Source organism: Phyllobates terribilis, unplaced genomic scaffold (assembly GCF_046119375.1).
Source record: "Phyllobates terribilis strain yellow unplaced genomic scaffold, ASM4611937v1 Scaffold_3__8_contigs__length_932513732, whole genome shotgun sequence".
Classification (NCBI taxonomy): Eukaryota; Metazoa; Chordata; class Amphibia; order Anura; family Dendrobatidae; genus Phyllobates; species Phyllobates terribilis.
The window spans coordinates 197,935,300-197,960,227 of record NW_027362763.1 but is presented as its reverse complement, the minus strand read 5'-3'; the positions used below and the strand labels follow the sequence as shown (position 1 = coordinate 197,960,227).

The following is a 24,928-nucleotide window of genomic DNA, read 5'->3' as shown; positions in this document are numbered from 1 at the left end:
ATACCGTGCCACACAAAAGGTTGGTATATAAAATGAGAATGCTTGGTCTGGGGGATAATGTGTGCAAGTGGGTAAATAGCTGGCTGAGTGATAGAAAGCAGAGGGTGGTTATCAATGGAGTAAGCTCAGGGTGTGTCAGGGTTACTAGCGGGGTGCCTCAAGGGTCTGTCTTGGGCCCTATATTATTTAATATATTTATTAATGATCTAGTAGAAGGGTTGCAGAGTAAAATAGCAATATTTGCAGATGATACTAAACTTTGTAAAGTAGTTAATACAGATGAGGATAGGGCACAGCTACAGGAGGATTTAGATAAATTGGGGAGTTGGGCCAAAAAATGGCAAATGGGGATCAATGCCGATAAATGTAAGGTCATGCACATGGGAAAGAAAAACAGCAGTCACCCATACATATTAAATGGGAAACCGTTGGGGAAATCTGACATGGAGAAGGACCTGGGCGTCTTGGTTAACAGCAAATTAAATTGGAGTGCCCAGTGTCAGGCAAATAGAGTCATGGCATGCATCAGAAGAGGAATAGGGGCATATGATGAGAACATTGTTCTTCCTCTGTATAAAGCGCTGGTAAGGCCGCACTTAGAATATTGTGCACAGTTCTGGGCTCCGGTGCTCAGGAAAGACATATTGGAGCTAGAGAGGGTACAAAGGAGGGCGACTAAGGTAATAAAGGGAATGGAGGGACTAGAATACCCAGAGAGGTTGTCAAAATTAGGCCTATTTACATTGGAAAAGAGAAGGCTTAGGGGAGACCTCATAAACATGTATAAATACATCAGGGGGCAGTACAGAGATCTCTCCCATAACCTGCTTATACCAAGGATGGTGACAAAAACGAGGGGGCACACTATGCGTCTGGAGGAAAGGAGGTTCCTGCACCAGCATAGAAGGGGATTCTTTACGGTCAGAGCCGTGAGACTCTGGAACTCTCTGGGAGAGGAAGTGGTGATGTCCAACTCACTTAATGAGTTCAAGAGAGGCCTGGACACCTTTCTTGAGAACAATAAAATTACATCTTATGCTTAGTGATAGTTAATTAATCCAGGGATTTAATCTGACTGCCAGATTGGAGTCGGGAAGTGAATTTTTCCTCAATGATGTAAATTTGCCTATACCGCATGGGTTTTTTTGGCCTTCCCCTGGATCAACGCTGCAGAATAGCTGCAGGGCACAAGAAATAGGCTGAACTGGATGGACGCTTGTCTTTTTTCGGTCTTATAAACTATGTAACTATGTAAGGGTTTTCTAGGGTTTTCTAAACATCCATTAGCCTTCTTCCACAGTTAGCAAACACAATGTACCATTAAAACACTGGAGTGGTGGTTGTTGAAAATGGGCCTCTATACACCTATGTAGATATTGCAATAAAAACAAGACGTTTGCAGCTAGAATAGTCATTTACCACATTAACAATGTATAGAGTGTATTTCTGATTCATTTAATGTTAGCTTCATTGAAAAAAAATGTGCTTTTCTTTCAAAAATAATGACATTTCTAAATGACCCCAAACTTTTGAACAGTCGTGTAGATAGCGATGAGAAACATGATAGATAGATGATAGATACGTATTGTAATGCAGCGACTTGCGGCATTACGGTAATGGTCCAGGATGTGTTTTGGCTGACCATGTACCTCCCCCTCAGGTGACTGGTCACATGACTGTGACATAGCACAGGTCCTGTGCACACAGAATGTCTGATCACATGACTGTGACATCAGCACAGGTCCTGTGTGCTTTGGAAGATATATAAACCCCTGGAAGTTTTGAGACAGGGTGTGTAAGGCGTGAGGCCTGTTCCCTTGTGGGACACCGCTAGAGTGTGAGGCCTAGTGAGGCCTATTGAAGCCTGGTGAAGCCTGAAAGGCGGAGGCTGGACCCTTAGGTGTAAGTGATCCCAGTAGCCTTGGAGGGCCAGAGGCTTGGAAGGCAAGAGTCCTGGAAGGCAAAGGCTGGATGTGAGATGAGACCACATACCAGTAGCCTTTGAAGGAATAAGGGCTGGAGACCCTCATCTGGGAAGCCGTAAAGGCACAGTGGTGGCAGAACAAGTCTGAAGCAGCTAAAACCCGGCAAAGGTAAAAACACTGCTTGATGTGGACATTTCTATAAGTGACTTTGCTGGGGGCTGTAACTGGAGCCAAGTGGGCCTGTCTGCCACTTGAAAGGGCTCCTGGACATTATATGTAATATGTCGGCGAGCCACTGAGTTGGACTCAGTTATAGCAGTTATGATGTATAATAAACTGCTGGAGTGTGAAAACTGGAAAAACGTGGCTGGTGTGCTTTAGTTGACCCGGTGCAGCAAGTATCCCCCAGTATGATGACTAGAGCTGCCTTACATGTGGTTGGAGAATGCGGGCAACCGCAGCCCGGTTGCTAGGGGCAACTGCAGCCCGGTTGCTAGGGGCAACTGCAGCCCGGTATCTAGGGGCAACGGCACAGGACGACGAGTGTGGATACAAGCATCTTGCTGTGACTCGGCAGGGTCACGAAAATTAAAGCATCTTGCTGTAACTCGGCGGGTTTACGAAAGTTGTCTTCGCACTCAAACCTTGTTTGCTGTGGCTCGGTGGGGTCACGAAAATTAAAGCATCTGGCTGTAACTCGGCGGGGTTACGAAAATTGTCCTCGCACTCAAACCTGGTTTGCTGTAACTTGGCGGGGTTACGAAAATTGTCTTCGCACTCAAACCTGGTTTGCTGTGGCTCGGCGGGGCCACGAAAATTTTTCCGGGGAAAGCGGTGAAGTGTCTAGTGTGAATAATGTACCGCGATGGCTATGAATGGAGCAGTATTCCCAGACGGAATGGAGAAGTGGTTAAATGTCCAGCTGCAAATGTTCTGCAGCAAAATGGAGCGTCCTGAAGAAATGCAGGAGCTGATAAAAATGGCTGTGAAGGGAGCAGCAGATGAGACTGAAGCTGTTGAACGATTAAAGTGCCTGTTAAAATCGCAGCAGCAGGCATTTGAGAAGCAACAGCTGGCATTTGAGAAACGACAACAGGACTTGCAGCAGGCATTTGAGAAACGACAACAGGACTCACAGCAGGCATTTGAGAAACGACAACAGGTCTTGGTACAGGAAGGGCAGGAACTGTGGGGCCTTTACAGAATGGCGGTAGCAGACCATTCCTTGAGTTCTCCTGTGGCACCAGTGCTATCCCAGAGTGCCCAGGGAGGTAGTAAGATATGTTGTGAACTGGGTCCTAAGACTATTGTTGATTTTTTTTGTAAAATTCCCCCTACAGGTGTGGGTGTCCAAAAGGGGGCGGACTCTCAAAAGGGGGTGGATTTTCACAAGAGCGTGGAGTATAGAAAACCAAAATTTGTTACTGGTTGTGGGTTGGTACCGCTTAAAAATGACGATTTGACCGTTGATAACGGGGTAGCTCCAGTAGAAGGGGTTGACGTCAAAGTGGGAGGTGACCTGTTAGTCCACAAAACCATGGGGAGTGACGCAGACCCCGTAGCTGACAGTGATACTATGAAAGTAGAAAGAGGGGTCAGTCAGGATGGGCAAGACGAGGGGGGAGAGTCCCCCTCTCGTCGTCGACGGCGCAAGGGCCACAAAAAGGTTGCTCCTCTAGTCTTTGCTGAAAGTGAAAATAAAGAAAATGTAGTACTGTGTGCCTTTGTTTCAAGTGTGGATCCTCCTTTAGAGGCAGAAGAGGAGGTGACATTGCCAGTAGCAACCTCCGGTACAGTACTGAGACAGAAGGATCAGGATCTGAAAGAGGAGGTGGCCAGTCACGACCAAGAGCTGGAGCCTATCAGGCAGCAGTGTCAGAGTGACGTGCAGCAACTATGGGAAAACCTGGAGGACATGTCCTCAGACCAGCGGAGCCTGGAGTCTGAACGGCAGAAAATATACCAGGTTGTGAGGAACTTACAGCGAGACCTGGAGGGAAGCAACGAGGAAATTAATCATTGGAAGAAAATGTTCCAGGAAATTAAGGAAGACCGCCGCAAAACCAAGGAGGAGGTTTTGCAGTTGAAGCTTGAGAAGGAAGCGCTGCAGGATGAAGTTTCTGGGTGTGAACAAAACCTAGAACGACTGCGCGAACAGGTCAACCAGGAGCTCTGTGAATCCAAGAAGGAATATGGTGAACACAGTGGGGAATTGCAACAAATTAAGAGAGACTATGAGGATCTCCTCACGGTTAAAGAAAAACTAGAAGTTGATAAGGCGAATGCAGAGCACATGCGCCAAGTGGTTGAGACCACTCTGCAGGACACCCGTGATAAAAATGGTGATCTCAAAAGAAAGACCCTAGGTCTGGAAGCTCAGGTAAAGGAGCTGCAGATGTTCTGTGATAATCTCCAGAGGGCAGAGACGTGCCTTAAGGAAAGAATCAGCAAGATGGAAGCTGAGCGGAAAAAGATGGAGGAGTCTATCGGAGAAGCCACAGACCAGGGCCAGGAGTTGGCCACTGGAGATGGGAGGTATATAAAAAATACCTACTCGAATTATGCAAGCTCGGATGATTCGTGGATGTAGGAGCCGAGATCAAGGAGCTCAAGGAGTCGCTACAAGCCCATTTGAAGCAAGAGAAGCTTGAGAGACTGGCTGTTGAGAGCCGAGTGGGCGCATTGGAGACAGAGAGGTCTGAGAGAACTCTACTGTTAAAGGAGCAGCTGAAGCAGGAAGAGCTTCAGAGATGGGCTGCTGAGAGGCGAGTAGCTGAACTAGAGGAAGAAGTTTTCAAGCTCAAAAGTCGCCTGGCAAAGTATCACTCAGTGAACGAGGCCTCCTTGGAGAAGGAAAAGGGCAAACAAGTTGCACTCACTCCCTTATACCATGAGAAGGTGGACCTGAGGAGAGCTAAGAGAGTGTTAACAGAAGATAAATATGAATTGGAAGTGGTCAAGATGAAAATTCTTGAAGTTGTAGCTGTGAGTCAGCTCAGGGGAAGCATACAGGGTGAAGAAGCTGAAAGTCAGTTGTCCCTGAAACCTGAGCTGGTTGATCATCTGGAAACCACTGGTGAGACAGAAATGTCTCGGTAAAAATGCCTCATAGATGTACCCGAGGATTTGAGAGAAGAATGCACCAGTGAGTCCGTGCATGAAGTATTTAAGAAGGCCGTGGGAGCCTGTAAGGTGTACTCGACCTCAGAAGCTGGTGGTCCTGTCCACAACCGAAGTCACAGTGAAGAGGGTGGCTATCCTAAGTGACATGCACTGGCGATATATTCGCACAAAGCGGTTTCTCCGGTTGAAGACGGAACAAGCCGTTAGACAACTGGAGCTTATGAGAAAAGCTCTGGTGTGATGAGAGTAAGCAGTCCAGGTGATCGACAGGACTGGATACCAGATGAAGACGGCATGGTGTCATTCTCCGCTGCAGGAACGGAAGAAAGTCTTACATATATACGCATGCTGATGGAGTACCGAGTGACCTACCTGCGAGAGGTAGAACAGTTGAATCTCGCTAGACTGCAAGTGGAAAGACAGAATCGCCTGAGCGGCAGAAGGTGGCAGCCGTCTAGAAATTGTGAGACCAGACAGAGAAAGGGCCCCCTAAATAACAGCACAGCTACAGCTGAAGTTAGGGACCTTTCAAGATGTCCTGAGAGTAGTGGGTGTGGGTTTAGAGGTAGTGAGACCTCCAGTAACTCAGGTCTGAGTGGCCTATACAAATGACCCAATAGAGGACTGGACAGTACGGAGTCAAACCAGACCTTAGATACCAGGGCATGTGAGTCACACTGCTGTATTGACCGCTGGGAACGGGGGAGGTCTGACAAGGTTACGACTGACCGCTGGGAGCGGGGGAGGTCTGACTAGGTTACGACTGACCACTGGGAGCGGGTGAGGTCTGACAAAGTTACGACCCGGAAATGTGACTTGAGGAAGTCAGTGACAATGACAGTTGGTAGGTCCCTAAGGAATGGGCTAATGTCATTGACTAATGTTCCAGGGGCTGAGCAGCGCAGTTGTCAAGTACATGGTCTTGGTGTGAACTGTGGGTGATTGTGTATATCATGTGTTCAACCCCACAAGTTTGAACAGAGGGAGGGATATGTAATGCAGCGACTTGCGGCATTACGGTAATGGTCCAGAATGTGTTTTGGCTGACCATGTACCTCCCCCTCAGGTGACTGGTCACATGACTGTGACATAGCACAGGTCCTGTGCACACAGAATGTCTGATCACATGACTGTGACATCAGCACAGGTCCTGTGTGCATTGGAAGATATATAAACCCCTTGGAGTTTTGAGACAGGGTGTGTAAGGCGTGAGGCCTGTTCCCGTGTGGGACACCGCTAGAGTGTGAGGCCTAGTGAGGCCTATTGAAGCCTGGTGAAGCCTGAAAGGCGGAGGCTGGACCCTTAGATGTAAGTGATCCCAGTAGCCTTGGAGGGCCAGAGGCTTGGAAGGCAAGAGTCCTGGAAGGCAAAGGCTGGATGTGTAATATGTCGGCGAGCCACTGAGTTGGACTCGGTTATAGCAGTTATGATGTATAATAAACTGCTGGAGTGTGAAAACTGGAAAAACGTGGCTGGTGTGCTTTAGTTGTCCCGGTGCAGCGAGTATCCCCCAGTATGATGACTAGCGCTGCCTTACAGTTATAGATAGATAAATAGATAGATAGATATGTCAGTGGCTGTTTAATAAGTGCTTTGTGTTTTTTAAAATAAATAATAAAAAAAAAATGGCGTGGTCTTCCGACTAATTTCAAAAACAGGGAAAGCCGACTACTGAGGGCTGATGTTAATAATCTGGCGTCCCCTACATCATTTTTTTTCTGGGGTCTCCATGTAAACTAACCAATAAAGGCTAACCAAACAGCTATGACCTGTTAATAATAGCCTGGTAACATTTAGGGCTATGGGCCCCTTTCCCAGATTTTTAACATCAGCCCCCAGCAGTCAGCTTTCCGTTTATGAAAATTACACGGGAGCCCAAGCCATTTTTTTAAGTTATTTATTTAATACACGATGTATACGGCGGGTGCTGAATACAACTCCCATCATTGTCACCTGGTCGCGCTGATCTTAAGGAGACCAGGCGACAATGAGAAGAGCTGCCATCAGCACCTGACACCTGGAAACAGCACAGACTGTACGGCTTTTCCTAGGCGCCGGTACACGTCACACTGATCACACACGGATGTCATCCATGTGTCATCAGTGTGCATGTGTGCGGCACATTTTTTGTCCATAGTCCTGGTAAAAAACTGACATGTCTGCGTTTTTTTCACATAGACACACGGTCCGTGTGAAAAACATGACATGTGCGCACCACCATTTAATGCAATGGGTGTGCGTGTGTCCGTATTTGCGGTCCTTAAAAAACAAACTGCATACGGGCACAAAAAATGGACATGTGCAAGGGACCTAAAATGGTGAACACATAAAATAGCTTTTAAAAAATGGGAAAATGAAACAAAGAATTAGGTGCAAATGAAAACATGCAAAAAACACCAAAAGCTAGACATAAAAGGTGCAAATGTCATTAATGCAAGTAGATACATAGAATTTGGGGTTCAATAGAATATTGTATTATCTTTTAATAATAATACTTAGTGTATGACCATCAGTAGTTACTGATCATTGATTCTCGATACACAAGGTTTCCCTACACCGTAATTTTGACTAAGACATACCCAGCCTGTATTGGCAGCAGTGCGTATGTGTGGGAGGGGGCAATTGTTTATTAAGGTGCTCAGAGTAGGGCAAATATTTTTATTCAGGAGCAATATGATGACACTGTAATTTTTACTAAGCTTGGTGTTGCAAACATGTACCAATGATGGTTCAGGTGTTTTATTCAAGTACTTACTGTGGTTCTGGTGATGGAGTCATGTACTGACAGTGGTTCTAGTACTGCATTCATGTACTGATGGTGTTTCTGATGATAGAACCATGAAATTATGTTGATTCTCATGCTGCATACATGTACTGATGGGTATTCTGGTGATGTTTTCACTTGGAGTTTTGAGATTATGAGGCGAATTTGAAGAGTTTCTGCTCCAAAAACTCAGTGCAAGTGAGAGTTTGTTGACACTGATTTTTTGAAGCAATAACTTTGAAGAAACTGTCAAAATCTTCCTCAAATATTCAAAGCTTGGTTCTTGTGATGTATCCATGCACTGACAGTGGTTTTGGTGATGTATTCATGTAAGTACCTATTTCCTTTTTTTTGTGACCCCTGGGTTTGCTTTCGTATGATATTGTGGCCCTCAGACCAAAAAATGTTGTGCATCCCTGGTGTAGATCATGACTGGCTACACGTAGCCCTAACATCCACCCACCCCACATATTTGGGATGAAGTAGAATGGGGATTGCAAGCCAGGACTTCGTATCCAACATTAGTGACCTCACAAATGTTCTGCTGGATGAATGGGCAAAAATAACTAGACACACACTTCAAAATCTTCTAGACAGCCTTCTGAAAGAGTGAAAACTGTAACCAATTCGATATTAATACTTATTGATTTAGAATGGGATGTCATAGTAAATATGTCCCTGTAGTTTTGCCCATATAGTGTTTCTCTGTTAAAGCTCATAAAATATAAAAAGTTTTCAATTATGATTATTAAAAAAAAACTCCTATGTCTACATATTGTTGTTACATACCGTATTTTCCGGAGTATAAGACGACTGGGTGTATAAGATGACCCCCAACTTTTCCAGTCTAAATATAGAGTTTGGGATATACTCGCCGTATAAGACTACCCCTCTTCTAACGCACATACAGTAAAAATAAAAAAAAAATCAGATTTGATTTCAATATGGTAATTTTAAAGTGATGAACCTTACCGGCGATTGGCTGGTTCTTGTATACAAATTCTGCTTGGATTGGTCAGCTCTCCCTGCCTGCCCAGCTCTCCCTGTCTCCAAGACTATCAGAGCGGTAGCACATCCCTCTGGCAAGCCCTTTTATCCTATTACCGGTACCTCCTTCTCTGCCTCTCTGATCTCGCTCCTGAGGACTGCAGTGACGAGGTGAGGGGGCGCCTCAACGGGAAAGTGTAAGTGAACCAAGCTGCACGCATCCGGGACGCCCGAGGTATGGAAAAAAGAGAAAGAGCGGTGCTGTACCCAGAAAAAAATACCTCTTTCACTCGTCTGGCCCGCCCTTGTATTACCTCCTTCTATGCCTCTCAGATCTCGCACATGCGTGCCTGCGCCGCTTCACTGCAGTCCTCAGGAGCGAGATCTGAGAGGAAGAGAAGGAGGTAATACAAGGGCAGGCCAGACGAGTGAAAGAGGCGTGTTTTTCTGGGCTCAGCACCGCTTTTTCTCTTTTTTCCATACCTCGGGCTTCCCGGACGCCTGCAGCTTGCTTCACTTACATTTTCCCGGTGAGGCGCCCCCTCACCTCGTCACTGCAGTCCTCAGGAGCGAGATCAGAGAGGCAGAGAAGGAGGTACCAGTAATAGGATACAAGGGCGGGCCAGAGGGATGTGCTACCGCTCTAATAGTCTTGGAGACAGGGAGGGCTTATAAATTACCATAAATACCATATTTTTCGGACTATAAGATGCACCGGACCATAAGACGCACCTAGGTTTTAGAGGAGGAACATAGAAAAAAAATTTAAGAAAAAAATGTGTTCACGATGCACTTTTAAGGGGGAGGGGGTCTTCTGCTGACACTGGTATAGGGGTAATGTCCCCCAATTCTGACAATATCCCCCACCTTGGTATATATGCCCCCCCCTTCCTTTTATACGTGGCCCCTATCCCCATCCTGGTATGCTTGGCATCTCTCCATCCTGGTATGCATGGAACCCCTCCATCCTGGTACGCATAGCACCCCTCATCCTTATCCTGGTATGCATGGCACCCCTCATCCCTATCTTGGTATGTATGGCACCCCTCATCCCTGTCCTGGTATGCATGGCACCCTTCATCCCTATCCTGGTATGCATGGCACCCCTCATCCCTATCCTGGTATGCATGGCACCTCTAATCCCTATCCTGGTATGCATGGCACAGCAATCCCTATCCTGGTATGCATGGCACCCCTCATCCCTGTCCTGGTATGAATGGCACCCCTCATCCCTGTCCTGGTATGCATGGCACCCCTCATCCCTGTCCTGGTTTGCATGGCACCCCTCATCCCTGTCCTGGTATGCATGGCACCCCTCATCCCTATCCTGGTATGCATGGCACCCCTAATCCCTATCCTGGTATGCATGGCACAGCAATCCCCATCCTGGTATGCATGGAACCCCTCATCCCTGTCTGGTATGCATGGCACCCCTCATCCCTGTCCTGGTATGCATGGCACCCCTCATCCCTGTCCTGGTATGCATGGCACCCCTCATCCCTATCCTGGTATGCATGGCACCCCTCATCCCTGTCCTGGTATACATGGCACCCCTCATCCTTGTCCTGGTATGCATGGCACACCTCATCCCTATCTTGGTATGCAAGGCACCCCTCATCCTTATCCTGGTATGTATGGCCCCTCATCCTTATTCTGGTATGTATGGCCCCCTCATCTTTATCCTGCTATGTATGCCCCCCTCAGCCTTATTCTGGTATGTATGGCCCCCTCACCTTTATCCTATGTATGCCCCCTCATCCTTATTTTGGTATGCATAGTCCCCCTAATCCCCATCATGCTGCACATAAAAAGAAACACTCCTACACACCTTTCTTTTCTCCTCCAGCACTGTGTCCTGCCTGACCGCACTGATCTCTCCATGTGAGCCGAGCATGGCGTCACTACCATGCGCGGCTCACAAGGAGAGATCAGCTGCCGGAAGTCACTGCTCCCCACGCCGGGACAGTGTGCGCGGGGAGCAGTGACTTCATGCTCCTTAATAGCAGGCACATAGAGTAGCAGCAGAGTGGCTCCTGCTGCTGCCGGGCAATCTCGTGTGCCCATGGGCGTGGAGAGAGGTTGAATATTCATGCCCTTTAACAGCGGGCACAGGCGATTCCGGCAGCAGCAGGAGCCGTGCTGCGGCAACACTGCGTGCCGCTATTAATGAGCATGAATATTCCGTTCTCCCCATGCCCCATGGGTGTGGGGAGCAGTGAATATTCATTTTCTCTAGCAGCGGGGGCAGTGTAGGCTGCAGCAGGTGGCTGCTGCCTCCTGTGCCACGCTCCTCCGCGGCTACCGCTCCCCCCACACCCCACACATCATATATATATATATATACACCCTCCTCCCCCAACATTCGGACTATAAGGGTATACGCCCTATAAGTTGACACCCGGCGTATAATATGACTCCTGACTTTGGAGAAGATTTTCAGGGTTAAAAAGTCGTCTTATACGCCGGAAAATACTGTACTCGTCATAGCGCACCTTAGTGTCCACCTAATGTGTCCAATGCTGGTGAGAACATATGGATTGCAGCTAGTGATGAGCGAGCATGCTCGCTACTGCTCGGTGCTCGCCCGAGCATCTCACTGCTCGAGATGCTCGGCGCTTGCCGAGTATTTCCGGGGTTTTTCGGCGGGAGCTCGGATGCCCTCCCTGCATATTTGATGCTCTTTAGAGCGCCAATCAACAAGCAGGGATTGCCTGCCACTCATTGTAATGCCGCAGCCATGGTGGTTGTGGCATTACAGTGATTGGCTGGCCGCACAGCGCCATCAGGTCTATATCAGACCTGGCGCCGGTGTGCTTGTCACAGTCACTCCGGAATCAGGCAGAGTAGGAAGAGGTGCTGCTGCGTCAGGGAGAGATTTGTTTGTGTATTAGGTAGCGTAGGGAGAAAAACCGTACATTACACATATCCATCTTAACAAACAGTCCTTTTGAGGACTAACTAATCCATCTGCAGAGATATCAGGCAGGCAGTGTATATAGGCAGGCAGGTAGGGTATGTAGCAGACTGAAGTGCATATAGCACAAGAGGCTCCATTCTAATTCTGCCTTCTGCTGCTGTTAGATATTTCTATACAAAGGCCTAGGTCTCAAGGGCCGGGAATACTTTTTTTTGGATCTTAATCCTCATTATTTGCTTAAAAAGCAATCCAGAGAACACCATTTTTCTGCGCCATTTGTTTGTTGGCACTGTAGAATACAGACAGGTCCTTTCCATATTACAGTGCAAGAAATCCAGCTATGTAAAACTGTGTTTTCTCCGTCAAATGGATCACATATACGTTGTCAGAAAATACTGCCATTTCTGGCCTCCATTAAAAATTTCCTTCAGTGTGTCAGTGAAGCAATTCACACCAGTTTGCTGTTCAAACTACTTACCTACAGGCCAGGTATTTAAAACTCTGCTTTCTCCCTCACAGGGGATCACATATACGTTGTCAGAAAATACTGCCATTTCTCGCCTCCATTAAAAATTTCCTTTAGTGTGTCAGTGAAGTAATTCACACCAGTTTGCTGTTCAAACTACTTACCTACAGGCCAGGTATTTAAAACTCTGTTTTCGCCATCACACGGATCACATATACGTTGTCAGAAAATACAGCCATTTCTCGCCTCCATTAAAAATTTCCTTCAGTGTGTCACTGAAGTAATTCACACCAGTTTGCTGTTCAAACTACTTACCTACAGGCCAGGTATTTAAAACTCTGTTTTCTCCATCACACGGATCACATATACGTTGTCAGAAAATACTGCCATTTCTGGCTTCCATTAAAAATTTCCTTTAGTGTGTGAGTGAAGCAATTCACACCAGTTTGCTGTTCAAACTACTTACGTACAGGCCAGGTATTTAAAACTCGGTTTTCTCCGTCACACGGATCACATATAAGTTTGCTCCAAACTCAGTCATTTGTAGTGAGCGTGGGAGATACTGTCCTCCATTTAAAATGGGCAAAACACGTGGCAAGGGACGGGGAACTGGACATGATGGTGCATGCAGAGGCCGAGGACAAGGCCGTGGGCAAGCTGAAATTGTGCCACAACAAACACCCACATCTTCTCGCCTGACCTTCCTGTCCCAATTCCTAGGGGACCGCAGCACACCACTATTGAACCCAGAGCAGTGTCAAAAGGTTGTTAGTTGGATAGCGGATAATGCTTCCAGTCACTTAGCCACCACCATCACCACCACCCTGTCTTCCACACAGTCAAGTCTCAGTAGCCTTGAGTCTAGACCGCATATTCCTCACCCTGATCCTCCTTCCTCCCACCATGCCGAGTGCCCGGAGACAACTGATCCCACACTTGGACACTCTGAAGAGATGTTCACTTTTCCATTTATAGACTCGGGCCTCTTGCCCGGTCCACTTTAAGAGGGGCAAGACGAGATTGCATGTAGCGATGCCAAATATTTGAGCAGACATGGTCACACGAAGGCGACAGTGGGAAAGTGTCACAAGAGGTGGACGATGATGAGACATAATTGCCAGAAAGTCAGGAGGAGGACCATGGTGCGGAAGTGGAAGACGAGGTGGTGGATGATATAGTAACTGACCCAACCTGGCAGGAGGTCCCCATCCGCCACTATTTCTCCCGGTGTGCCGTCCCCACATTACACAAGCATGTGTCCCAAAACATTAGCCGTGCCCTCAACAACGCAGTTACCTGGAAAATCCACCTAACCACGGACACGTGGACAAGTACTTGTGGGAAGGGACGGTACATCTCGCTGATGGCACACTGGGTTAACATAGTCGAAGCCGGGACCCAGTCGGACCTTGGGACGGAACACGTCCTCCCGACACCAAGGATTGCGGGCCCTAGGTCAATCAGGGTTGCTCCCACGGTCTACAGCTCCTGCACCTCATCCTCCTTAGACTCGTCCTCCTCTTCAGTTTCCATCTCCAAAATGAACACATTAGTCACAAGCTGGAAGCACTGCAGCACTGCCTCGGACAAGCGGCAACTGGCTGTGTTGAAGCTCATATGCTTTGGTGACAAACCGCACAATGCTGAAGAGTTGTGAACAACTCTGAAAGAGCAGGAGATCTGTGGCTGACACCGCTGAACCTACAGCCAGGCATGGTCGTGTGTGACAATGGCCAGAACCTGGTGGCGGCTCTGAGGTGAGGCGAGCTCACACACATGTATCATGCCTGGCCCATGTGCTTAACCTCGTGGTTCAGTGGTTTCTCAAATCCTACCCAGAGCTGCCAGATCTGCTTGTTAAAGTACGCCGCCTGTGGCCCATTTTAGAAAGTCAGCTACACCTTCCGCCGCCCTTGCCGTGTTTCAGCAGCGTTTGCAGCTTCCGGCTCACAGACTGGTGTGTGATGTCCCCACGCATTGGAACTCTACACTGCAGATGTTGGGAAGGATTTGTGAGCAGAAGAGGGCAGTTGTTGAGTACCAGCATCAACAAGGCCGTCGATATTCAGGTCAGACTCCACACATAAGACCTCAGGAGTGGACATGGATGTCAGACATATGTACCATCCTCCAAAACTTTGAGGACACCACCAAGATGGTGAGTGGCGATGATGCCATAATTAGCGTCACCATCCCGCTTCTCTGTCTTCTGAAACGCTCTCAGCTCACAATCAAAGAGGATGCATTGCAGGCGGAGCATGATGAGATGGAGCAAGGAACCATACAGGGTGATTACACACAGCCAAGCCTCATCTCATCCCAACGTGGATTGGGTGACAATGAGGAAGAGGAGGAGGAGTAATGACAGGAGCTAGTTTCATGCACTATAGATGGTACTACCTGCACAGCTGTCATACCGTCTGTTCACCATGGATGGCCAGAGGACAGAGAGGAAGAGGAGGAGGAGAGCATGGTCAGTCATCCTCTTGGTGAGGACACAGAAGTCTTGCCTGTTAGTAGTCTGGCACACATGGCTGAGTTTATGTTACGCTGCCTTTCCCATGACCCTCGCGTTCTCAAAATTTTGGGTGACAGTCATTACTGGTTGGTGACACTTCTAGACCCACGCTACAAGGAGAACTTTATATCTCTTATTCCTAAGGCAGACAGGTGTACAAAAATGGGGCTGTACCAGAAGGCCCTTGTTGCGGAACTATTAAAAAAATTCCCATCTGAAAACGCTGGCGGCAGAGGGCACACTTCCTTGGACTAACAAGGAGTACAGGCGAGAGAGACACAACTTCAATCCAGCAGAGGCAGGATAACACTTTCAAAGTTCTGGGAGAATTTTCTCAGCCCCTCTCATCGCACAAGCCCTGAGGTGCGGGGTACTCTCACAAGGAGTGCAAAGTTTGGGAAGATCCTGAGGGAGTACCTTGCTGACCGTACCAACATCCTCCGTGATTCCGCTGTGCCTTATAATTATTGGGTATCCAAGCTGGATACGTGGAATGAACTGGCTCTCTATGCCTTGGAGGTCCTGGCCTGCCCTGCCACCAGCGTTTTATCAGAGCGGGTTTTTAGTGCCACTGGTGGAATTATACCTCATAAGCGCATCCGCTTGTCAACTGAAAATGCTGACAGGCTGACTCTTATAAAAATGAACAAGGGCTGGATTGGGCCAGACTTCTCAACACCACCGAATGATAGCAGCGTAACATAAACTCAAATACAGTGTCTTTTCTTGGGAGGTGTATTCCCATGCTCCTTTTCACACCCACACATGGATATATGCTTCCTGATTTTAGCTATTTGCTCTTGTCCTCCTCCTTCTCCTCATCCTCCACCACCATATCACCAGGGTGACCGTGGTCCGTGATGCAACACCCACATAATTTTTTTAAAGGGTGTTTATGATGCCCGTAAAAAAAATTTTTTATACAGTATATTCATGCATACCCCCCAGGGGTAAATGTTTGTCAGCGCATATACTTAGTGCATGGGCATTACAAGTATAGGAGGCCTGCTCCTTCCTAATGGGAACATTTTTTTATGAGGCCCTCCTCCACGTCTCTTACAAGGGGCATTGAAGTGCCTCCAAATTTTTGGCAGACCTTGCATTCACTGCATAGGCCAACACTATGGGAGACTCTCTCCTTTCTAATGGGAATTTGTCGTTACTGTGGCCCTGCTCTGTTTCTTTAAATTGTTAGTGGGGTTTTTCCTAAATTTGGTCAGCAGTTGGACTCACTGCATACCTTATAACTGTATAGCAGACTCTCTCCTTTCTAATGGGAATTTGTCGTTACTGTGGCCCTGCTCTATGTGTCTTTAATTTCTTAGTGGGGTTTTTCCTAAATTTGGTCAGCCGTTGGACTCACTGCATACCCTATAACTGTATAGCAGACTCTCTCCTTTCTAATGGGAACATGTTGTACTCGTTACTGTGGCCCTACTCTATGTGTCTTTCAGAGTCCCTCCATCATCAATGAAACAGGATGTGTCTGATGATTTTTCACTCACCACATTTCCAGATAAGGTTGTAAAATGTTAAAATGACATTTCCCGGTGAATGCATTTGCTTTAAAAAATAACGTAAAAAAAAACCCCCAGTAGGATCTTTCTTTAGTATAAAAACAGAGTCGCCAATGTAACCTCAATGTAATCACATTGTTCAGCTCCTGCACCTCCTCCTCCATCTCCGAAATGACCACATCAGTCACAAGCTGAAAGCACTGCAGCACTGCCTTGGCCAAGAGGCAACAGGCTGTGCTGAAGATAACATGCTTAATGCTTAGGTGACAAACCGCCCAGCGCTGCAGAGTTGTTGAAAGCTGTAACACAGCAGCTTGATCTGTGGATCTCACCCCTGAACATACAGCCAGGCATGGTCGTGTGTGACAATGGGCGGAACGAGGTGATGAAGAAATGACAGCGGGAGTACATACGGTTTCCCTCTATACCAGTCCTTTCACTGAGCTAAAGAATATGGCTGTGGTGAAATACAACTCCCACTGAGAAGCTCTTTCAGATTGAAAAACATTGGGCCCACCAGAGGATTTGATTCTGAGGGCTCACCTTTCTCCCCCGCTAAAGATCCCCATAGCAGCTGCAAAGTTAGCGCTATCATGAACTCTCCTGATGTACAGTCATGGCCAAAAGTTTTGAGAATGACACCAAAATTATATTTTCACATGATCTGCTGGCCTCTGGTTTTTATTAGTGTTTGTCTGATGTTTATATCACATACAGAAATATAATTGCAATCATATTATGAGTACCAATAGGTTATATTGACAGTTAGAATGAGTTAATGCAGCAAGTCAATATTTGCAGTGTTGCCCCTTCTTCATCAAGACATCTGTAATTCTCCCTGGCATGCTCTCAATCAACTTTTGGACCAAATCCTGACTGATAGCAGTCCATTCTTGCATAATCAATGCTTGCATTTTGCCAGAATTTGTTGGTTTTTGTTTGTCCACCCGTCTCTTGATGATTGACCACAAGTTCTCAATGGGATTAACATCTGGGGAGTTTCCAGGCCATGGACCCAAAATCTCTATGTTTTGTTCCATGAGCCATTTAGTTATCACCTTTGCTTTATGGCAAGGTGCTCCATCATGCTGGAAAATGCATTGTTGGGCGCCAAACTGCTCTTGGACGGCTGGGAGAAGTTGCTCTTGGAGGACATTCTGGTACCATTCTTTATTCATGGCTGTGTTTTTAGGCAAGACTGTGAGTGAGCCGATTCCCTTGGCTGAGAAGCAACCCCACACATGAATGGTTTCAGGATGCTTTACAGTTGGCATGAGACAAGACTGGTGGTAGCGCTCACCTCTTCTTCTCCGAATAAGCTGTTTTCCAGATGTCTCAAACAATCGAAAAGGGGATTCATCAGAGAAAATGACTTTGCCCCAGTCCTCAGCAGTCCACTCCCTGTATCTTTTGCAGAATATCAGTCAGTCCCTGATGTTTTTTCTGGAGAGAAGTGGCTTCTTTGCTGCCCTCCTTGAAACCAGCCCTTGCTCAAAGAGTCTCCGCCTCACAGTGTGTGCAGAAGCACTCACACCAGCCTGCTGCTATTCCTGAGCAAGCTCGGCACTGCTGGTAGTCCGATCCCGCAGCTGAAACAGTTTTAAGATACGGTCCTGGCGCTTGCTGGTCTTTCTTGGGCGCCCTGGAGCCTTTTTGACAACAATGGAAGCTCTCTCCTTGAAGTTCTTGATGATGCGATAGATTGTTGACTGAGGTGCAATCTTTGTAGCTGCGATACTCTTCCCTGTTAGGCCATTTTTGTGCAGTGCAATGACGGCTGCACGTGTTTCTTTAGAGATAACCATGGTTAACTGAAGAGAAACAATGATACCAAGAACCAGCCTCCTTTTAAAGTGTCCAGTGATGTCATTCTTACTTAATCATGACTGATTGATCGCCAGCCCTGTCCTCATCAACGCCCACACCTGTGTTAATGGATCAATCACTAAAACCATGTTAGCTGCTCCTTTTAAGGCAGGACTGCAATGATGTTGAAATGTGTTTTGGGGGTTAAAGTTCATTTTCTGGGCAAATATTGACTTTGCAAGTACAGTAATTGGTGTTAAGCTGATCACTTTTTGACATTCAGGAGTATATGCAAATTGCCATTACAAAGAATGACGCAGTAAACTTTGGAAAAATTACTATTTGTCTCATTCTCAATACTTTTGGCCATGACTGTAGAAGCCAGGGAACACCAGAGGATTCGCTGGTGTGACCGTCCAACCCTGCCGAGAAGCAGTCCTGGCTAAGGAAAGTGTGTGGGAAGGTTCCCGGACACTCTATGGCTGTTTTTTTACTGAGGTGGAAACCCATGCAAACACAGGGAGAACATACAAAATCCTTGAAGATGTTGTCCTTGCTGGGATAAGAACCCAGGATCCCAGCGCTGCAAGGATTCAGTGCTAACTACTGATCCAATGTGCTGGCGTTCACCCTCTGATATCTAACAGGCTGGAGAAATTTGCACCTACTGCCACTCTATCTTCAGCTCCTTTGTGAGAAACTAATGTATTTGGGCAGGCACTCAGTCTACCAAATAAAATTCCAGAGAAGGAAATTGGGAAAAGGCTCCGCTACTGCTACTGGGGGCAGTGCTAATACCATGGCGTCGTACCATAGTTTACTGGAAATATTCCAGGCTGGTAGGAGGCAAGCAGATTCCCACAGAAAAGTACCAGCAGTAATGTTCAGGGACCCGCGCTGTAGAAGGAGGAGACAACACCGGGAGAAATAGTGGCGGCTGGGGACAGAGTATGGACACGAGGCATGAGGTTGTGAAAAGCTTCCGCCTCCACGAGCCTAAAAGACCACATTTCAAGTGAAAGCAGCTTTAGAGGACTTCCTGGGAGAAATCACAGCTGGAGTAGATATGGTTTCCCAAGTCCTTTCACCAAGCTAAAGAATATGGCTGTGGTGAAATACAACTCAGCAAAAAAAGCTGTAGACTGGCTCCGTAACGTCCCTGGCCATATTCACCTGTCCACGTGTTTGTGGTTAGGCGGTCTTTCCCAGTGAGTTCACTAGGGAGGGCACGGTAATGTTGTGGGACCCATGCTTGTGGAAGGAGGAGACGACACCAGGAGAAACAGTGGCAGCTGGGGACCGAGTATGGACACCCAGCCGCTGCCGGCATGAGGTTATGAAAAGCTTCCACCTCCACGAGCCTAAAAGGCCACTGTTCAAGTGCAAGCAGCTTTAGAGGACTTCCTGGGAGAAATGACAGTTGGGTAGATATGGTTTCCCAAGTCCTTTCACCAAGCTAAAGAATATGGCTATGGTGAAATACAACTCAGCAAAAAAACCTGTAAACTGGCTCCCTACCATCCCTGGCCACATTCACCTGTCCACGTGTTTGTGGTTAGGCGGTCCTTCCCAGTATTTGCACTTGGGAGGGCACGGGTAATGTTGTGGGACCCATGCTTGTGGAAGGCGGAGACGACACCGGGAGAAACAGTGGCAGCTGGGGACTGAGTATGGACACCCTGCCGCCGCCGGCATGAGGTTATTAAAAGCTTCCGCCTCCACGAGCCTAAAAGGCCACATTTCAAGTGAAAGCAGCTTTAGAGGACTTCCTGGGAGAAATGACAGCTGGGAAGATATGGTTTCCCAAGTCCTTTCACCAATCTAAAGAATATGGCTGTGGTGAAATACAACTCAGCAAAAAAAAAGCTGTGGACTGGCTCTGTACCGTCCCTGGCCACATTGACCTGTCCTGTCCACGTGTTTGTGGTTAGGCGGTCCTTCCCAGTAAGTGCACTGGGGACGGCACGGGTAATGTTGTGGGACCCGTGCTTGTGGAAGGCGGAGCCGACACCGGGAGAAAAAGTGTGGCGGCTGGGGACCGAGTATGGACACCCAGCCGCCGCCGGCATGAGGTTGTGGAAAGCTTCCACCTCCACGAGCCTAAAAGGCCACATTTCAAGTGTAAGCAGCTGTCAAAAATTTGGCAGTATAGTATTGCAGCCTGTGGGTTGGTGGGTGGCTGGCTGCATACTTGCGCTTGCATTCCAAGGAATCGGGTAGGGACAACTGAACGCTGCACTGGGACAAGGACGTGGACGGTGATTGTTGCAAGTCTACAATGACAGGTGCATGGCGGGAGGCATCTGCGCATGCACCAAGGATAACTTATGATGGGCACACTTTTAGGCAGTGACCTGGGAGTCAGAGATGCTTCCAGAGGTCTTCCCCATGCTGTTCCCATGTCTTTTCAGCACTGTATGCATGTGTCTGATGATGTGTCACACACCACATGGCCAGATAAGGTTGTAAAATGTTAAAATGACATTTCCTGGTGAATGTATTTGTCTTGGTTGAAAGCAATGCAAAAGTGCAAAAACGCATCAAAAACGCTACGTGTGAACATAGCCCAAGGTGTGGAGGAGTATTTTTGTTTTTGGTTATTTATTTTGCCTTATATACAAGTCATTACCCTGGAAAGGATGTTGCTTAACATATTTCCCAGGAAAATCCATTTTGGATTCGGTTTTGTATGTTTTATTGTGAGTCCGTAAAAGTGGCGCAATACTCTGACAATGTTGTTGACAGCAGTGATCTGGGAGTCAGAGATGCTTCCAGGGGTCTTCCCCATGCTGTTCCCATGTCATTTGAGCACTGTTCCCATCGATTTGGGCAATTTTTAGGCCCTCTGCAGACCGCCGGGGGGAGCCGCCTGAAAAATGCTCAAGTTTCCCATACACTTACATTGAGCATTTTAGTGCTCGCTCATCACTAATTGCAGCCTGTAGTTATAAATTTAGCTTATTGCAATAATTTTTTGAACTGGTATGTTAAGAAGTTATAGTTCTTAACCCAATTTAATTGGACAGCACCGTGGCTCAGTGGTTTGCACTGCAGCCTTGCAGCGCTGAGGTCCTAGGTTCAAATCTCATTAAGGACAACATCTGCAAGGAGTATGATTGTTCTCTCTGTGTCTGTGTGGGTTTCCTCTGGTTCCTCCTACACTCCAAAATCATACTGATAGGGAATATAGATTGTGAGCCCCAATGGGGACAGTGCTGATAATGTCTGTAAAGCGCTGTGGAATTAATGGTGCAGTATAAGTGAGTAAAATAAATTAAATAAGTCATTTGAAAAAAGTTAAGGGACAGCACATTTGTATATGGTGTAAACTTAGCCTAAGTGTCAGTGCATGAATTTAGAGGTTTGAACCCATAGACAGCACATTACTGACTTTGCAATTTTCAAATGTAATGTAAGTTTATCGCTTTGTTATTAGTATGCTGTCAGTCATCACAACCTTCAAATAAAGGTCGAAAAATAGTGAAACCTAAACATAACAAGATTCTAAGTGCCAGATACATTTTTATCTCCCAGTGGAAAACAGGTACTCAGCAAGGAAGTGTTAAAAGAGACTTTGGAAGTGATGATGTACTTTTGTGACATCCATGCTGTCAGGAACAATTTTAAGTAAAGCCATTAAAATTCAACTACAGGGTCAGTAATTTACACAGCAACAACAATGCCTTGATGACCAAGTAGTATTAGGTATGTGTTCTGGTAGAAAGTGTCGGCCTCATAAAGGATGATTCCTTATGTAATATCTTCAATTGACACTCCTATATGGTATACTGTTAAACCGCGAACAAATAACACAGGTCTGCAATGGTGAAATTGTTTGAAAAGTAACAGGTGATTCTTATATTCCTTCAATCACTGGACTCCGTAAAAATCAAAAAGAATTCTATCACATACAATTTTTTTACAACTCCATAGGCTTTTTCTAGGACAATACTTTGACCCCTTTGCGTGAACTTGGGTGGATGATTTTGATGTCATTAGATTGTTTACAAATTAATGGACGCTATGTTACAGAATCTGGGTTAAGAAAATCTTTTCTGTCAAAGAGTGTGATGGTGTCCATAGCATATATTTCATTTTACCTCAGCAGTATAAGAAATGAAAGCTGCTCTGTGATTCGTTGTTATGGGGAGCAAATTTTCTTTTAGATAGAGTTTATAAAAGTGTGGTGGTGTGCTTACAATGATTCCTTCCAGTATTTAGTGGTTTTGGTGGATTAAGTTCTATTTCTAACAACGTGAATGTAATGATTTAGTCAGGGACTTGGACCTTACCAAACATTCTGCAGACGTTTTAGGCTCTAGACTAAAGGAAAAGAACCTGCTAGCTCCTGGTACTTGTTTTTCAAGGTGCAGAAGTAGAGAAAAAGAATCCCTTCCTTACTTTTCTCAAGACGGTTCTCTAGTGTATTGCAGTCATGTTCCTGGGCTGATGGAAAAATTTAACATTGAGTGCAATGTGAGCGAGTGGAGAAAGCTATGCTACTGCACAATGACAGTAAGTATGCTTCAGTGCCTGTAGAGCAGCCTGTGCACTTGAAGGAAAGCTATGAGAATTTAGAATTTACTCTCAACAAACTCGACAATGAGGATCAAGAATGGTCAATATGTGGAGAACTGAAAGTACTCTCTTTGCTCCTTGGGCAGCAGGGAAGATACATGAAGTACCCATGCTTTTTATGTGAATGGGACAGCTGGGATAGGACTCATCACTGAAGGCAAAAAAGTTGGCTAATGAGAACATAGTTGCGGAAAGTTTAGTTGATCCCACTAAAGCTCTCCTGCTACCACTCCACATTAAGCTTGACTGATTAAGCAGTTTGTGAATACTCTACCGAAAGAAGAAGAGAGTTGTCAGAAGCAAAACTGTAGAAATGCATTGTTGTGGGTCCAGATATTTGGAAACTCATGAAGGACGACGTGTTCGAAACAAAAATGAAAGCTGTTGAGAAATGAACTTGTTATTCTTTTAAAGAAGTCATGAAGAAATTTCTAGGTAAAAACAAAGATCCAAAATTTAAGTCCATCGTGGAGAACATGATGAAACGTTTCAAAGCCTTGGGTTGTCTGATGAATTTGAAGTTACATTTTTTACATTACCATTTGGACTACTTTCCTGAAAACCTTGGTGCTGTTAGCAAAGAGCAAGATTTCATCAAGATATCAATGTGATGGCAATGATGCCAAGGTAGATGGAACGTGAACAGGAAGGGGGACTACTGCTGGATTCTTCAAAGAGAGGATCCGCAGGCCTTCTATAAGAGAAGCTATTGAACAGAAAAGGAAAAGGCGCAATAATTAAGTTGTAGAACGAATGTTCAATAATTTTTTTATAAATAATATTGTGTATATTTTTGCCTGCAATAAAGATTTTTCTTGTTCATCACTCTTGTACATACTTTTACATGTGTTTTGTGCAAAATCCATAAGTGATTGTTAAAAATAGAAATGTTTGTTTAAATCAGGGCATAAGAAAACATAAGAATCAGTGATTGAATTTGAAAAAAAATCCATAAACCCAAATTTTGCATATCTGTGTAGTTATACAATTTTAAACTTTACTTTTTGACTTAGTCCCTCAATGGGACTTCAACTTTTATTTATCTGTTTACTGGTCTAATGCATTGCAATAGACATGCATTACAATGACTAGACTTGTCAGTTTTACACTGGCAGAATGAACTGTCTGGGAGATAGATAGTATTGAAAAATATAGACCAATCTTGCTGAGAGTGACCAACATCATGGTAAAATGAATGTCTCTCAATTAAATTACACAGAGGATAACCTTAAAGGGGTTGTCCAGTACCAATGATAATGTGCCAATTTATTTTTATGTTGAAATAAAGTTTCTTTGTAAATACCTTGCGCTGCTGTTACATCACGTGATCCCCGGCTGCAGCCGGCTCTGACATCCGCTGATGTCAAGTCAAGTTCCAGCTGCAGCAGGGTGTGACTCAGTGCTGCGCTCGACGGTAAGTGATGGGCTGTGGGTGGGGTTACCCCGCGTGTCACACCCAGCATCCACCACGTGCTTTCCCTCTCCCCATTCATTGTGAAAGCGTGTGGTGGATGCAGGGTGTGACGCACAAGGTAACCTCGCCCACAGCCCAGCATCCACTTGACGTGACATCAGCGGGGGGTCATGTGATGCCTTTGAGTGGCCAGCGATAGCGCCACTCACAAGCAGTAACAGCAGCGCAATGTAATTACAAAGAAACTTCTTTTCAACATAAAAATACATTGGCCAATTATCAATAGTACTGGACAACCCCTTTAAACATTAACCACTTTACAGTCTGGGGCATATTAGTACGCACCAGGCTGTCACCCCCTGTTCAGCACGGGCTCCGGCACTGAGCCCACACTGAACTGAGCACATGTCAGCTGATTGTTACAGCTGACATGTGCCCGCAACAGCCGCGGGTGGAATCGTTAACATGTCAATCTCTGACAGCGGCATTTAACATGGCCGCGCCGAAAGCCCGTTACTTACCCCGCCCATCGGTGACCCCGTCACTGATGGGTGGGCATGACAACCCTGGGTCTGCAGCAGACCCCAGTGGTTGTCATGTGCTGATCGCTATGAGCGTCACCTAGTGGTCAGTGCTAATAGCACAGGAGCATTTCTGCTACATAGAGGTGATCTGCTCATCACCTCTATGTAGCAGAGGCAATCAGACAGTTGCTACTTCTAGTCTCCTATGGAGACTATAGAAGCATGCAAAAAGTGAAAAAATATGTTTTTAAAAAAATTAAAAAAATATAAAAGTTTAAATCACCCCCCTTTCGCCCCATTCAAAATAAAATAATAAAAAAAAAACCCACATACACATATTTGGTATCTCCGCGTTCAGAATCGCCAAATCTATCAATATAAAAAATAAT

General features: G+C 46.1%; 1 protein-coding gene across 1 annotated transcript in view; it reads right to left on the bottom strand.

The window, feature by feature from the left end:
• The window catches only part of LOC141259035 (vertebrate ancient opsin-like), a 519,273-nt gene that overhangs the window by 426,125 nt on the left and 68,220 nt on the right, over positions 1-24,928 (bottom strand). The gene's annotated exons all lie outside the window — the stretch shown is intronic.